Source organism: Narcine bancroftii, chromosome 5, assembly GCF_036971445.1.
Source record: "Narcine bancroftii isolate sNarBan1 chromosome 5, sNarBan1.hap1, whole genome shotgun sequence".
NCBI lineage: Eukaryota > Metazoa > Chordata > Chondrichthyes > Torpediniformes > Narcinidae > Narcine > Narcine bancroftii.
Window position 1 is genome coordinate 15734765 of NC_091473.1, and position 15685 is coordinate 15750449.

Consider the following 15685-nt stretch of genomic DNA (forward strand, 5'->3'; position numbering starts at 1 on the left):
AAAATCCCCACTAATCAGCCCGGGCTACTACCCATGTGACCGCAGGAAATGCTACACTTGCACCCATACCTCCTCCCTCGGCACGATTTGGGGCCCCAAACAGTCCTTCCAAGTGAAGCAACACTTCTCTTATGAAACTGCGGGGGTCATCTACTGCAACTGGCCTCCCCCACTTCGTAGAGGCTGGATGTAGACCAAGAGATCATTTTGCTGAGCATCTTCACTCTGTCCACTGCAACAACCAAGACCTCCCGGTGGTCATCCACTTCAATTCCACACTCCATTCCCACAACAATGTCTGCCCATTGCCTCATGCACTGCCTGTAAATTGGAGGAATAACATATTCTGTCTGGGTGCTCTCCAATGAGATGACATTAGCAATGCCTCCAATTTCCTTTAATCCCCTGATTCTCTCTTTCTCTTTCCCTCTAACTCTTTTCCTTCAGCTCCCCACCCCCTTCCTTCCCTACTGTCAGAGAGCTTCCCCCATCACTTTTCAGCATCTTTCTCTTCTACCTCCTACCTATAATAGTTAGAATCATAGTTTGGCATGGACTAGATGGGTCAAAGAGCCTGTTTCTTTGCTGTAATGTTCTCTTGGTCTATAGTGTGCATTAAATTACCACAATATGCCAAGATGGCAAAAGAGAATAAATATAAAATGATAGATAAATAATTAGTCACAGTTGTAGTAAGTGCAAGAAAAAAGAATGTTGTTCAGAAATGCAGACAGATATTTTGGGGGTCCTGTTTATGGTTTATGGTGAGGGAAGTATGGGGTGTTGGATGAAAAGCTGTTCTTGAACCTGAAGCGGCTGATCTTTGGTATCCTGTACCATCTGCCTGAAGGTAGCAGTGAGAAGAGGTTGTGACCACCATATGAAGCAGCACCTTACATGGATATCTTCAGTGGACAGGAGGTCTCATCTGCAATTTTCCTCGATTTGTCTGCTTGTTCTACCAGCCAGTACACTCGAAGCCTGCTGCTTATTTATATTACACTAGCTGTCTGTGGCCATCGAGAATTGCTGGCGCCAGCTTAGATCAGCACAACTCGCTGCCTCTCTGCAGTCAGAAAAACAATCATTTGCACGAACCCACTCTGTCTTGAAGCTGATTTCTTATCTCTCCTGCCCCTGACTAATTTTGTACACTCTCTTCCCATTTCTAACCAGCCTTTGATATGAGATTTGAAAACACTCACTCAAAGTTTGAGCCTGTGATATTTACTTGCATTAATCATTATTCTGTCACAGGGCAGCACAGTTAGTGTAGTGGTTAACATGCGATTGCAGTGCAGCGACCCCAGATTTGAATCTGCTGCTGTCATTACTCCTGGTGGAATGAGCATTGATTGTATCCAGCTTGGGTGCCCGTGATGTCCATCTTCACCTCATGCTGATGTGCCCTCTCAAACTGAGAGTCCAACACAGTGTATAAACAGCGCAAAGGAAAGCAGGAAGAATAGCGCACACCTTCCTTTCGAACCCCGCTGGGTGCTATTTTTGTAAGGAACTATACATCACCCATCAAAGCACCTTTGCTCTATCTGCTGCAACAGTAAGAACCTCACAGTGACCAACCGTTCCCACATGGGCTTGTGCACTGCCAAACTGAAGCTACCCACAAATTGGAGGAACAGCACCTTGTCTTCTGTCTCAGCACTCTCCGAGCAGACGGTATTGACATCAACCCCCTCCCTGATCTCTCTCATTCCATATCCCTGTCTCCTTACCTCCAGCTCCCCACCTCCTTCCGTCTCCTAGCGGAGAGCTGCCCCTCATTTCTCAGCTTCTACCCTCCCACCTACATCCACCTAAGACTTGTTAGCCTGTGCTCTTCCCTCTGCCCCTTCTTCCCTCCTCCACCCCCTCCTCCCTACACTTTTTTCAGTTGTCTATCTGCTTTTCGTTTGTGCCATAATGAGGGCTCATGCCCATAACATTGGTTACCCTTTATTTCTTGTTACTGAGTTTCTTCATCACTCCTGTGTATTGCCTATATTGCCCATGTATGAGTAGGGGGGCAGCTCATTCCTGTGGTGATACATCACTAGCCTACTGCAGGGGGCAACCACTGTACCTGCAGGAAGGTCACTGGCCGGCTGTAAATCAGTCGACCTGAATGGACCAAACCCCACCCGGCTGCCAATCATCCACCGAGGATATAACCCACAACCGGCCCCTGTTGAGGTCAGTCACTCGGGTGCAGAGCACAGCTAGCTACAGTAGAGACTTTATACTGAATAAAGACTGTTGTTCAGTCTTTGAATCTTGTGACTGTTTACTGTCATGACAGGGCATCACAACTCCGCAGTGTCTGAGCGGGGAATCGTACTATTACCACCAACACCCAATGAAGGTGGGAACCCTGGTTTCCATGGTACTAGGTCTCCAACCAGTACAGCAAACAGGTGAAGGGCAGGACGGCAAGAGGGCAACGGACAGTTCTTGCAGCATTGCATACTTCCAGTCCTAAGGCCTTCAGATCTGGAATCATGTATCTGAGAAATAGACTGTGTGTGATAATTTTAACCAGGCCTCTCATGATTTTATACAGGGCCACCCCTCAGCCTTCGACACCCCAGGGGATAAAGACTCAAGTTCTCCAACCTCTCCCTGTCACTCAAAGCTCCAGTCCTGGCCACACCTGAGTAAATCCTGCCCGAACATCAATATCTTTGCAACTCACTCTTCACAGAGTTTCCACCTGAAACAATATCATAACAATAACATGATATTTGCTGGCTTTTGGCTTTATTTCAGATTTCTTTTGCTTTTTCCTTTTATTGAGGAAAAGACACATCTGGCATGTGGTAATGTCCAAGCTGACTGTGGAGAATAAGTCATTTCAGTGCTAACTGCGGTTCTGGGTGTTTGAATGATACCCTTCCTCGTGGGCTCTTTGGACAGAGATATAACCGAGGCAGCAGATGGAGCTTTGATTTTACAACTCATGTGAAACCTGAAATTCAACCATGAAGCACTAATTCACCAAGGGTTGACCAAGCTACTTACTCAGCTCTGCAGTCGGAACTGAATGTACATCTCCGGAGTCAGGCAGCACGATTGAATGTGCATACTATTGATCCAAAAGTAGCATGCAGGTGCCAAAGAGTCCATTTCTGCTTGGACATCATCCAGAAATTAGCCTAAATTCAAATCTCCTGAAAGGCTAAGCAAATAAAAAAAAACAATCTGCAGGAGCAACTCAGCGGGTCGAGCTGCATCAATGAGAGAAAAAGAATGGTCATCGTTTTAGATTGGCACCCTTCATCAGTCCCAGTCCATTGCCTTTCCTGCATATCGCTCTCCCTCCTCTGCTAACCCAGTCCCAACCTCTTCTTATCCTTCCCCTTCTTTCCCTTCTGCTCTCTTTCTCTCTCCATCTCATTCTATTGCTCTCCCTCCTTATCCCTCCCCTTCCCTCTCCCTTCTTATTCCACCCCTTCCCTCTCCCTCCATATCCCACCCTTTCCCTCTCCCTCCATATCCCACTCCTTCTCTCTCCCTCCTTATCCCTCCCCTTCTCTCTCCCTCCTTATCCCTCCCCTTCTTATCCTCTCCTTCCCTCTCCCTCCATATCCCACCCCTTCCCTCTCCCTCCTTACCCCTCGCCTCTCCCTCCTTATCCCTCCCCTTCCCTCTCCCTTCTTATTCCACCCCTTCCCTCTCCCTCCATATCCCACCCTTTCCCTCTCCCTCCATATCCCACTCCTTCTCTCTCCCTCCTTATCCCTCCCCTTCTTATCCTCTCCTTCCCTCTCCCTCCATATCCCATCCCTTCCCTCTCCCTCATCCCTCACCTCTCCCTCCTTATCCCTCCCCTTCCCTCTCCCTTCTTATTCCACTCCTTCCCTCTCCCTCCTTATCCCTCCCCTCTCCCTCCTTATCCCTCCCCTCTCTCTCCTTATCCCTCCCCTTCCCTCTCCCTTCTTATTCCTCCCCTCCCTCTCCCTCCATATCTCCCTCCTTATCCCTCCCCTCTCCCTCCTTATCCCTCCCCTCTCCCTCCTTATCCCTCCCCTTCCTCCATATTTCATCCCTTCCCTCTCCCTCCTTATCCCTCCCCTTCCCACTCCCTCCTTATCCCCCTCCTTCCCTTCCCATCCCCTCCTCCCCCTCCCTGTTCCCCCCACTCCCTGCCACTCCACTGCTCTTCACAAGTCCCTATACGAGTGGGTGTGGTGGAAATACGAGCAGGCCAACCACACCTGACCACTGCAACCAAGAGACGGCCATGCAGAGGGCTGGTGCATGGAAATGTGACCCATCCCACTCAAAAGGGCGAGAGGGTGAAATGGCTCCAGGCAGGAACAGACTGGTCATTTGCACCTCAGCGCTGCTAAAATATTTAGTTTGAAAATCATCACTTTTGAATGCGATAGGAGGCATTATCTTGTTTCGTGAACTCAACTGACCTTTCCTCTGATGAGGCTTTGTTTTTAATTTAGTGACAGAACATGGTAACAGGCCCTTCTGGCCCATGAGCCTGGACTGATTAAATACACTGCGTGATATATTAACCGACTAACCCTGTACGTCTTTGGAGGGTGGGAGGAATCTGGAGCACCCGGAGGAAACTCACGCAGTTCACAGGGAGAACGTACAAACTCCTTACAGACAGTGGTAGATTCAAACCCAGGCTGCAGGCACTGTAATAGTGTTGCGCTAAGCTCTGCACTAACCCCGCTGCCACATTAGACTGCACTTGTACAGTGTACTTCTGTGTATGACAATAAGTTCTTCATTCATGCATAAACCTTCCCTAACCATCAAACATCTTTTTAAGAAACATACAAACTGATGGAGGAACCCGACGGGCCAGGCAGCATCTGTGGAAGGCAATAAATAGTCGACGTTTCAGATTGCAAACCTTCACGAGAAAATCATGAAGTCCTAATGAATGGGGTTTCAGTCTGTAATATTGTCTATTTCCTGCCATGTCCTGCTGAGTTACATGGTACATAGAACACAGAACACTGCAGCACAGTACAAGCCCTTCACCCCACAATGTTGTGCCAACCTTTGTAAATTTACTCCTCAACAATCCAACTCTTCCCTACCTCACAGTCCATAACTCTTCATTTTCCTTACATCCTTGTGCCTAATTGAGAGTCTTTTGAATGTCTCTACTGTACCAGCATCCACCACCACCCCTGGCAATGCATTCCAGCCACTCCCTGTGTAAAAAACTGATGTCCTCTGGTATTTGCTATTATCACCTCAGGAGAAAGGTGCTGGCTGTCCCCTCTATCTAGGTCCCTCATGATCTTACATACCTCTATTAAGTCACCTCTCATCCTTTGTCACTCCAAAGAGAAAAGCCCTTGCTTCATATGAGAAATTCTCCGATCCAGGCAAAATTCTCGGTAAATCTCGCCTGCACCCTCTCCAAAGAGTTCCTCCAGCACTTTGTGTGTTTCTCTATTTTTCCAGGATCTGCAGTCTCTCTGGTTGACCAAATGTCCCTGGCTCTCCCACTTTCCCTGGCAGCTCATTGCACAGACCCACCACTCTCCGTGAGAGAAGATCCCAATAAAATTGTTCCACTCTCACCTTAAACGTGCGCCTTTTAGTCTCAGCCAAATGCTCTGGAGAAACTCAGCAGGTCATGCAACATCCATATGAAATAGATGAAGAGTCCAGGCCCAAAATGTTGGCTGCCATGGACTTCCGATGGCTGTGTGACTTGCTGAGTTTCCTCAGCAACATCCTCCTGTCCTAGACTTCCTTACCCTGGAGAGAAGATTGTGAGCATTCACCTGAGCAGTGACCCTCTTGATGTTGCCACCTGATATCAGCTGGTCAGTGGACATTTTCTCCAGGAGACAAGCTGGCTGAGCTTCCACCTCTGTGTTGGCCTGGCGCCCATTCACACCTCTGGCTCAGCCAATGTGAACAAAGGCAGGTTTGTTTTCACAAACTTGCCATGGGTCAAAGTGCACGTGAGCCATTTAATTGATTTTAATCTCAATAGCATCACTGTTAAATAGTGCTCAATAGAACAGGCTTTGATTTTCTCCTGGCATGCATCTTCAGTCTGAACCAATCCTTTAATGGTTTAAAGCTTTCATCAATAAAATAAATCAATGTGCTCTCAATCCTGCTTAGTATTCCCAGTATAGGTTCTCTGGAAATATGCAGTAGTGTCTGCAGTAAACTGTGCTGGGCATCACAGTCAGATCCCATGCACGAAGAATTTTATCTAACGTCCCCCTGTCTTGTCCCACCTGCCACCAGATGCAGTACCATCTCTCCCTCCTACATAAGAACAAAAGAAATTGGAGCAGGAGTAGGCCATCCGGCCCGTCGAGCCTATTTCACCATTCAATGTCATCGCGGCTGATCTGATGATAGGCTCATCCCCATCTACCTGCCAATTTCCCATAATTCCTTAATTCCCTTACTCTCCTTGTCTTAAATATATTTACTGAGGCCACATCCACTGCTTTGATGGGCAGCAAATTCCACAGATTCACCGCCCTCTGGCAAAAACAGTTCTTCCTTATCTCCACCCTAAATCTACTACCCTGAATCTTGAGGCTATGTCTTCTAGTTCTAGTCTCCCCTACCAATGGAAACAACTTACCGACCTCTATCTTATCTATGCCTTTCATGTTTTTATAAAATCTCCTCTCATTCTCTTAAATTCCAGGGAGTACAGTTCCAGACGACTCAATCTCTCCTCATAGGCTAACCCCTTAATCTCTGGAATCAAGCTGGTGAACCTCCTCTTCACCGCCTCCAAAGCCAGTACATCCTTCCTCAATAGGGACCAGAACTGCATGGAGTACTCCAGATACAGCCTCACCAGTACCATGTACAGTTACAGCATAACCTCCCTGCTCTTCAATCCAATCCCTCTTGCAATGAAGGCCAACATTCCATTTGCCTTCTTAATAGCCTACTGCACCTACAAACCAACCTTATGCGATTCATGCACAAGCACTCCCAAGTCATTCTGCATGTCAGCATGCTGCAATCGCTTTCCATTTAAATAATATTCCGATCTTCCATTTTCCCTTCCAAAGTGGATAACCTCACATTTGCCAACAACATACTCCATCCCCCAGACTCTTCCCCACTCATTTAACCTACTGAAATCTCTCTGCAAACTCTCCATATCCTCTGAACAATTTGCTTTTATACCCAATTTAGTGTCATCAGCAAACATGAATACACTACACTCTGTCCCCTCTTCCAGATCATTTGTTGTGAACAGCTCATCGGTGATTGCCAACCAAAAAGCACCTGTACCCCAACTCTGCTTTCTATTGGTTATCCAGTCCTCTATCCTTGCTAATGCATCAGCCCCCAGCTCCATGCATCCTTATCTTCTGTATATGTCTTTTATGCGGCACCTTATTGAATGCCTTCTGGAAATCCAGATAAATAATGTCCACCTGCTCCCCTCCATCTACCACGCTCATTATATCCTCAAAGAACTCCAAATATTTATCAAACAGGATCTACCTTTGCTGAATCCATGATGGATCTATTTCGTTCCAGATGCCTCATTATTTTCCCAACTACAGATGTTAAACTAACTGGCCTATAGATCCCTGCTTTTCGACTACATCTTTTGTTTGAATGGTGGCGTGATATTCGTCATCTTCCAATCCACCAGGACCTGACCAGAGTCCAGAGAATTTTGGTAAATTATCACTAAAGCCTCAACTATAACTTTTCTTATTTCTTTCAGTACCTTGGGATGCATTCCATCAAGACTAGGGGATTTATCCATCTTTAGACCCTCAGATTTTCTGAGTACAACCTCTTTAGTGATAGCTCTTACATCCAGGTCCTCACCTCCCATCACATCCATAACATCTGTCTTTAGCATGATCGATGAGGCTTCCGTCATGAATACTGACACAAAATTGTCAGCCATTTCCTCATTATCCAATATCAATCCCCCTTCCTCATCGTCCAAGGGTCCTTCACTTCAGCCACCCTTTTGCGCTTTATGTAATTATAAAAACTTTTACCGTCTGTTTTTATATTCTGTGCTAAACCTTTCTCATCATCTACCTTTCCCCCTCTTAATTGCTCACTTTGTGTTTCTTTGTTGCTTTTTAAAGTTTTCCCATTCTTCTATTTTCCTACTGCTATTGACAACTTTGCATGCACAAGCTTTTAGTTTGATGCCTTCCTTGATCTCCTTAGTTATCCAGGGCTGGCTGTCACCAGCCTTACTGTCCTTGCTTTTAACTGGAATATACTTTTGTTGAGCACCATTGTAGAGCAAGTCGAAAGAATCAAAGGCTTGTTGATCCAAACCAAGGCTTTTATTAACTAGAAGATTGGAGCGTATCACATGTTCTTCTCTTTGGCTTGGCTTCGCGGACGAAGATTTATGGAGGGGGTAAAAGTCCACGTCAGCTGCAGGCTCGATTGTGGCTGACAAGTCCGATGCGGGACAGGCAGACACGGTTGCAGCGGTTGCAGGGGAAAATTTGTTGGTTGGGGTTGGGTGTTGGGTTTTTCCTCCTTTGTCTTTTGTCAGTGAGGTGGGCTCTGCAGTCTTCTTCAAAGGAGGTTGCTGCCTGCCGAACTGTGAGGCGCCAAGATGCACGGTTTGAGGCGATATCAGCCCACTGGCAATGGTCAATGTGGCAGGCACCAAGAGCTTTCTTTTGGCAGTCCTTGTACCTCTTCTTTGGTGCACCTCTGTCTCAGTGGCCAGTGGAGAGCTTGCCATATAACACGATCTTGGGAAGGCGATGGTCCTCCATTCTGGAGACGTGACCTACCCAGCGCAGTTTGATCTTCAGCAGCGTGGATTCGATGCTGTCGGCCTCTGCCATCTCGAGTACTTCGATGTTGGAGATGATGTCGCTCCAATTAATGTTGAGGATGGAGCAGAGACAACTCTGGTGGAAGCGTTCTAGGAGCCGTAGGTGATGCCGGTAAAGGACCCATGATTTGGAGCTGAACAGGAGTGTGGGTATGACAACGGCTCTGTATACGCTAATCTTTGTGAGGTTTTTCAGTTGGTTGTTTTTCCAGACTCTTTTGTGTAGTCTTCCAAAGGCGCTATTTGCCTTGGTGAGTCTGTTGTCTATCTCGTTGTCGATCCTTGCATCTGATGAAATGGTGCAGCCGAGATAGGTAAACTGGTTGACCGTTTTGAGTTTTGGAGATGTGGGGGGGCTGGTAGTCATGGTGGGGAGCTGGCTGATGGAGGACCTCCGTTTTCTTCAGGCTGACTTCCAGGCCAAACATTTTGGCAGTTTCCGCAAAACAGGACGTCAAGCGCTGAAGAGCTGGCTCTGAATGGGCAACTAAAGCGGCATCGTCTGCAAAGAGTAGTATCACATGTAGACCAGTCCAGAATGACCTGGTCTGGCTAGGAGCAACCCTTTAAGACAGGGGTCTCAAACTCAATTTACCCGGGGGCCGCTGGAGGTAGAGTCTGGGTGAGGCTGGGCCGCATCAGGTTTTCCACAAGAAAAGCTCTTACAAAAACATTCCAATGTTATCAAATGTCTTTATTTTTATTTTTTAACACAAAATAAGATGAATAAATAAATAAATTAACAATTCATAAGAAAAAAAATAAATCAATCAGTAATAAATAAATAAAATGAAAATAATAATAATGAAAATAATAATAATACAGCAGATATAGAAGACTGAAGAAACTACATATAATTGCTGACTGGAGAAATGTAATTATTATTATTTAGATTCAAATGTCTGTATTAACAGTTCTTTAATCTTTAATTTTCTGAACATGAATGGAACATTGAACATAAACTGTTATGAACATGTCTTCTTCTGCCTACTTCTTACTGCTAGAGATCTGGCAACGCTTCCTCTGGCATAGCCGAGCCACATTTGGCTTAAGGGAGGAGGCAGTTGAGACCCTCAGTAGGGCTTGAGGATGCTCATCAGTAAGTCTGGACCTGTACTTGAACTTATTGAAGTTCAAGGTAGAGAAGAGCTTTTCGCACAAGTATTTTCGCTCCTAAAAAGACACATGGTCCGCTTGAACATTCGGGAAAGCTCAGGGAAGCTGGGGGGCAATTCTCTCAAAAATTGCCCAAGCTTGTCTGCTTTTCTACTCACCTCCCTGAACTTGGTTTTGAGTTCAGAGTTGCACTGCAGGTCAATGAGCTCCATTTGAAGCACAGGAGGGGCATCTTGCACATCAAAGGAGAAGGGGTCCGCAAAAATAGGAAATGTGGCTCTGTTTCAGTGTTTAGCCGATGCATCTTTTCCACTTCTTTTTCTGTCCCGCTGAGCAACAATTTCCGGGTTCAGACTGTACGCCGAAGCGCGTGAAGCGGGAGCGGCCGCGGAAATTGCGCATGTGCCGCGTCCATATAATGACAAATAGAAAATGCACACAAATATGCTTATATTCACAATAAGCCCAGCCGATGTCCCACCCCTGAGAGCAATATACCCCACCGTGATTGGTAGGTTCATTCAGCTCCGCACACAACACTGAAAAGTGCCAATCATATCAAACTCGCAGGCCGCACTAACATTAAACTTTCATATTAAGGCGGGGCCACAAACTATCGTCCTGAGGGCCGCAGTTGGCCCGCGGGCCGCAAGCTTGAGGCCCCTGCTTTAAGACCTGCCAATAGGCGTAGCTACACTCTCAGCCAATCACAATCATCCTACACTACAATCTATACATATACACATTGGTGATAGAATCTGAACTATCACATTCATGAAAAATCTCTTTGAAAGTCTTCCACTGTTCCTCAACCATCCCTCCATATATCCTGCATTCTCAGTCTATCCCGGCTAATTCCTCCCTTTTCCCCTTGTAATTTCCTTTGTTTAGGGATCACACACTGGTTTTAGACTGAACTCTTGTACTCTCCATTTGTATGATAAACTCAATCATTGTGTGATCATCCAAGAGTATCACTAACAAGATCGTTAACTTTACCTGTCTCATTGCACATGACCAGATCCAAGATAGCATGTTCCCTTGTAAGACCTGCCCCCAGACGGGGAGCCATCTCTCCCATCTACCCCCAGATGCAGTGTCATCTCTCCCTCCTCCCTCCAGTCAGAGAGTTGCAGACAGAGAGCCATTTCTATGACCTGTGCGCAGATGGGGAGCCACCTCTCCAACCGGCCCCAGATGTTGTGCCGTCTCGCCTCACCTGCACCCAGATTTGAAACCGTCAACTCCTCCCTGACATCAGATGGGGAACCATCTCTCCCATTTGCCCCCAGACAGGGAACTGTCTCTTGGTCCAGATGGGGGGAGGGCATTTCTCCCACCTCCCCGAGACAGGGAGCTGTCTCTCCCACCTATTTATTTAAGACTCTTTTGACCCAGATGTAGGGAAGAGGTTCAATTTTTGAAGGGTGCGGAATGGGAGCAGATGAGTTGGGGAGCTGGGAGAGATCTAGCTGATAGTCTGGGAGTGCAGATCATCATTATTCAATGCCATTTCAAATCAGTAGCACTTAAGGAAAGGGGCTTGCGGTAAAGGACAGACTGACCTCATGCAATGAAAAATTATCTTTCAGATACAGTGTTAACTGAAACAAATCAAAACTTTAATTTGTCTCTTAATGCACAGGAGAGCAAGATAAATAGAACAATAAGGCAGACCTCAGAAAGGCAATGTCTGAGTGTCTTTGTCTTTTAATATTCCCTGTGAAACAAGAAATTCTGCAGATGCTGTCATTATCATTAATACACAAATGTGCTGAAGAAACTCAGCAGGTCCTGCAACGTCCATAGGAGGTAAAGATATATAACTGACGTTTCGGGCCCGAGCATCTCCTGCCTCCCTATCCATGAATATGCCTGTGGGCTCGTGCTCCTCCCCCACCTTTTTCCCCCCCACCCCCCCCCAACCCACACCCCGCCTTTATATTCAGGCACCTGCCTCCTTTATGCTCAATCCTTGATGAAGGGCTCAGGCCTGAAATGTTGGTCATGTGTCTTTGTCTCCTGTGGATGCTGTGGGACCTGCTGAGTTTTGTCTTGATATTCCCGGCTGGATCAGTGCTTCTTAAAAGATGAACGGTAGCTACAGAGGGGAAACTGGATGAGGAATGTCTCGAATATCTAACCCATCCCAACCTCACAGCCCATAACCCAGCCTCTTCAGTGAAGCTTTGAGAACATCTTTGGATCTTTTTAGAAGGGGCGGCACTGTTGGCGCAATACTGTCTCAGCGCTAGCGAGCGGAACCGGGGTTTGAATCCTGCACTGCCTGTAAGGAGTTTGCACATTCTCCCTGTGTCTTCGTGGGTTTCCTCCATGCTCTGATTATCCCCCCACCATTCAAAAACATACCGGGGGGTTATAGGTTAACTGGGTGCAATTGGGTGGCACGGTTTGTGGGCTGAAAGGACCTGTTACTGCATCTACATTTAAAATTTGAAATTTAATTTAAAAGTTCTTAAAAATTAAAAATTTTAAATGTTCCTCTGACTGCTCAGCAATCTCCTCCCACAAAAGAGCACAGAACATCTACTGTTGTCACCAGGGCCAGAACCGACCGCTTGGATAGAGCTGTGCTTGATCGACACATAATGTAGAGAGATTCACAGAGCGTGGAAACAGGCCTTTTGGCCCGACTTGCTCATGCCAACCAAAATGTCCCACCCACACAAGTCCCACCTACTTGTGTTTGGCCCAGATCCCTCTAAACCCATTTCTATCCAAGATTCTTTCTTTTTAAAATATTTTTATTGAGTTAACAAAAACCCTTCACACAGGGTAAACTAACGATAACATAAATCAAATCATATCATATACATATCACATATCAATTGTAAATTAGAAGCATAATAAAGCATTATTACATAACTATTTAATTTCAAATTCTATTATTATAATTAAACAATTAAATCATAACTCATTCTATGTCCAAAATTAATATTGAATATAAAGATTATACAAATAATACATATAAAATTCCCTTATATAAGATACTTTTTATACTTCTCTGTTGTGATCATGTTGTTCTGTGATATGATCCGTGTTCTGAAGTTAAACCCTTTTTTACTGATCCAAGATTCTGTTCAATTTTTCCTTAATAATTGTTATGTACCTGCCTCAACCACTTCTTCTGACAGCCCATTCTATACACCACCATCTTCTGTGTAAAAAAGATTTAAAAAACATATCCCTCAGGTCCCTGTTAAATCTCTCCGCCCTCACCTTAAACCCATGTCTTCTGGTTACAGATTCCTACTCTTGGCAAAAGACTCTGTGTGCTCAACTGATCTATTCCTCCCATGATTCTGTGCACCTCCATGAGATTTCCCCCTCAACCTTCTGCACACCAGTGACTAAAGACCCAACCTGCTCAACCTCTCCCTGTAGCTCAGGCCCTCAAGTCCTGACAACATCCTCATAAATCTTCCCTGTACCCTCTGCAGGTTGACAAGATCTTTCCTGTCACACGGTGACCAAAACTCAGGGTCAGTAACAGAATGAGTGTTAGAGGGGGACATTAGGGTAATCAGGTGGTGGGGGGGAGACAGTCCAACACTCTTGAACTCACTCAGTGGGGTCGGGGTGGATGCTGGTACCTGCTGAACGAACATTAATGTCCTCCATCCCTCCGTCATAGCAAACGAAAGCACGGCTTTTATTGCATGAAGAGTCACTAGTGTGCATCAGGCTGGACGCTAGCGAGGCTTGACGCAAGCTAGTGATGCAGGCAGGGGCGGGTCGGGGTGGATCAGATGATGAGCGATGGCCTCGAGCATATGGGAGGCACAGCACCTCACTTGGAGGGGAATGCCTGCGAATGCCCCACCTTGGCACCAACCCTGCTAAAAGTGAACACAATACTCCACCAACATCTTCTACAACTTCAAAATGATCACCAGTCTTCTATACTCAATACTTTGACTGCTTAATATGTGTTGAAGGCCTTTTTGTCCGCTCTATCATCTGTGATCCCACTTTCAAGGTATGATGCACTTCTAAATCCCTCTGCTCTACTACACTCCCCAGATCCCTAGCATTCACTGTGTGGGTCTTATCAACATCAAAGTGCAACCCCTCATATTTCTCTGTATTAAATTCAATCAACTATTTTTATGCTTACTTGCCCAAATGAACAACCCCCTGCTTAAACTTTGGCAACCATCTTCACTATCTACAAAAGCAAACACTTCAGTGTCATCTGCAAACTTGCTAATCATCCCATGTATGTTTTCATCTAAACGCATAAAACCAGGCCATCCAAAAATAAAATAAAACATTCTGGAAATATTCAGCACCTTATATGTTTTAGGTCGAAGAAAGTTCTGACGTAATATTGTCCCCTGTAAAATGAATTCTCTCTCTGTCTCTCTCTCCCTCTCTCTGTCTGTCTGTCTGTCTCTCTCTCTTTCTCCTTCCCTCTTTCCCTCTCTCCACAGTTATTTGTTCTTATTTATTTTAGGCAGCCCTGTGGTATTTTGCTTTTTGATTAAGCTCCTGAATTATTTCAACATAAAACAAAGAACTTGGCGCCGTGGTAAACAGTATAATCTGTGATCATCAATGGGTTCTGGGAGATAGAAACAGAAAGAAAAGCAGAAATCTCCTGATACCAACAAGACTGTGAGACCAGCTTCAAGGAAAGCATTGCCCACAGAAAAATAAACCACAATTCTATGCCCAGACCAAAGGAATGTGGTTGATAGACGTCTGAAGTGTATGTGCTGGAACTGACGCTTACAATAATTTTGCTTCCCAGAGAAGAAATTTAAAATCACACCCTTTAAGTGATTTAAAATGAAAGTCAATCAAACCTGTGGAGAACCTCAGTGGAATTCTAGATGCCAACAGGGAGAAGTACCTTGCCATTGAATGTGCATGAAGACAGCCTCCAATGAGGATGGTTCAAGGAAGATTATCACTGGGACCGGAACTGTTTGGATAATCAGAGAAATCTAGTGTAGATGGGGTTGCAGAGATGTAGAGCACAGAAACAGGCCTTTCAGTCCAACATCTCTGTGCTGACTCTATATCCCATCTACACTAATCCTATTTGTCTTTGTTCCTTGCCTATGATGTTCGGGTTGTGGTTGAATCGCAGATAATATATAGGGAATAAACCCAGTCATGGAAGAAACCCAAACTTGATTGCATCACAGGGAAAGCGGCCCATAAACTTTGTTCCTTAACTAATTCTGTTTCCACTCTGCCCTGTCCCTATAACCCGACTGTTTATTTTTTTCTCCAGCAAGTTTTTTATACGACACTTTGTGAAGCATCTTTGGAAAGTCAATACACTCCACATTATCTCCGCTGCTCTCAGCAACCATGTGTTCCTGCTGCACACTTCATCAAATCCGTTAATCACCTTAAGCACTTTAATTAGAGCAGCCAGCAATCTTCAGCATGCAAAGGACTTCACTGCCAGACTATGCAGTCTCGTAATTTAATCCTCTTTAGCAGTGTATCAATCTGGCCAATGCAGAAAAGTACAAGTATCCAGTCAGCTAACAGTCACAATGGATTGAGGTTTTGATCTTCATGTGGGAAAGACCCTCATTTTTTAGTGCCATTATCCTGCACAGTAATTGAATAGAACACCACATTTATTAAATCTATTCCATCTGCTTTAATACTCAGTGCTGTCTCACTTGATTTCTGCCTCACTCCATTCAAGGTCAGTTTTTATCCAAGAGCTATCAAGCTCTTGAACCTCCCCATACTTCCTTAACCATATACCACCTGGCACCAACA